This window comes from Papaver somniferum, chromosome 5 (genome assembly GCF_003573695.1).
Source record: "Papaver somniferum cultivar HN1 chromosome 5, ASM357369v1, whole genome shotgun sequence".
In the NCBI taxonomy this organism is placed as follows: Eukaryota; Viridiplantae; Streptophyta; class Magnoliopsida; order Ranunculales; family Papaveraceae; genus Papaver; species Papaver somniferum.
The window spans coordinates 175,044,034-175,046,147 of NC_039362.1; the positions used below are offsets into that span (position 1 = coordinate 175,044,034).

The following is a 2,114-nucleotide window of genomic DNA, read 5'->3' on the forward strand; positions in this document are numbered from 1 at the left end:
TTACCTGGCTAGATTGGGGTATAACCAAGTATTCTAAATTTAAACCCATCCAAGCTAGTGTGCTAAGGGGTGTCTAAAAGGTGCTAAAAGTCCAAATTTCCCAAAAAAAACACATGCCGACTAAAACCTATCCAAAAAGATTTCAAAACGGGTTTTGAGATTGGGTATGATTGAATATCGACCTTGTACCCAATCTCAAATCGAGTATGTTTATGTATGCTTCCACAATTTGTCGACCTTGCCGACTTGTATTAGTCGACAGTTTTTTTGGACCTTTCCGACTTGTATTAGTCTTTATCTTCCTAGATTGAATATCATGACGACTTTTCGTCTCTGAAATTATCATTTACAGGGTCGTCACGGTATTCATCCTTATACCTTGACGACTATAGTTTAGTCGGAATGTCATGGAATTAATACGTTGCCGACTAATCATGCATTTGTAACACCTTTTTTTGTATGTCAAAAATCCTATAGTCGGTAGGGATTGTTTTGTCGACCTTGCCGACTTTTCATAGACGTCAGGGTATTTTATTGTTGACCTTGCCGACTTTTCATATTTTCAAAATTGAAAGTGTCGATTCCTTATGTAATTTTGAGTATAAAATCACTCAGCATCTTTGCAATCCCCTTTGTAAAAGTATTTGGCTAGTGTGGTTTCATTTCCGTTACAAAAAAAAAAATCTCAAGAAAAAAAAAATCCTCAATAATCATAACACATAATCCATGAATTCAATCCAAACAATATCTAGTTTGAGAATTTTAATTCAACTAAGTAATTAACTAACTAAATTAATTAACCTAAATACATTCTTAATGTTAATTAGGCAATGATAGATTAGACATTTTGGAAATAACTGGTTAAGGGGTGGTGCTTTTTACTTTATAATGAACCGAGTTTTGTCTTATTAGGTATACCCAATTAATCTGAGTGTACCCCAATCTAGCCAGATAATTTTAACTCGGCTCATAAGTCCGATCCAGAGCTAGTTGACTCAGAAATGTCACTTTGCACCTGACCGGAGTCTGAGACGAGATCTGACTTGGCTCATATACCATCGGGGATATTTGAATCATATACAATTATTTTCTCAGATAATTCAAAAACACATAATAATTAACGAGTCATGTACCCATATATAATGAATCAGATCCAAATATAACGAAATGACTCGGTTCTAAAAGACTTACACCTTGTTTGTTTTTTCCAGACTCATGAATCGTTTGGATCTGACTGATATCACATGACGCATCTGAATCTGACTCAATATATTTGTTTATGGGTCGCATCTAACTCATCTTGTTCAAAAAAAAATGTTAGTGAGTAGCTTGGTCCAATAAGACAGAAGACTGACTATGAAGAGTGTATAAAAATAGAAGACTGTTTTTTTCGGCTCCGTTTAAGATGTGGTCGGGCCACATACATTTTGTACTTGGCCCCTCTTAATGTTTTTCCACATATCCAATTAAAAACCTGCCCCTTTAAATCTCCGAAATTGCTTTAACTTTTTTGAGAAAAATAGAAAGTTAAGACAAAAAAATTAGGTAATAAAAATGTTTTAGAGAAAGAAAATCTAGGTGGCAAATTATAAAGATGGGCCATATACTTCAAATAAGTGGCCCGACCACATCGTATCGGCACCGGGTTTTTTCCGTCTTTCACCTCAATTGGGGCACTAAATACAATTCCTAGAAAACTGAATGAGTTGAATTTGAAAGAATCACTTGGAAGAAGAACTAACACTGGGTAAACCCTTAACAATATCAGGTAAGTAATCCTTAAACCCCTATTACTTCCGTAGAATTTTTTGGTGTTTTAATGGTGTCTGAACTTAGAATTTGGGGGTTTGCTGTAAATGTTCATTTGGGCTTCTTTTGTAATGAAATTAGGGTACAAAACGATTCGGGGTTTACTATAAATTTAGACACTTCTGTTTGGGTTTTGATTGATTGTAGCGTATGTAATATGCAGATTTCTTCAATGGTGTAATTTTAAAACCCTAGGTAGAAATTTGGTGTTTTAATGGTGTCTGATTATCAGGTAAGTAATTTTAAAACCCTAAGTAGAAATTTGGTGTTTTAATGGTGTCTGAACTTAGAAATTGGGGGGGGGG

General features: G+C 34.7%; 1 protein-coding gene across 3 annotated transcripts in view; it reads left to right on the forward strand.

Annotated features, from left to right (window-relative positions):
- The first annotated feature begins 1,624 nt into the window (after positions 1 to 1,624).
- Positions 1,625 to 2,114, forward strand: part of LOC113283735 — a 4,401-nt gene continuing 3,911 nt past the window's right edge. Inside the window, exons 1-2 of one of the 3 annotated variants that reach the window (XM_026533074.1) lie at positions 1,634 to 1,768; positions 1,973 to 2,041. The gene's annotated coding sequence lies outside the window, so the exon portion shown is untranslated. Of the gene's footprint in view, positions 1,769 to 1,972; positions 2,042 to 2,114 lie in introns of all 3 variants that reach the window. The other 2 variants (XM_026533073.1, XM_026533075.1) reach the window with 2 other exon arrangements.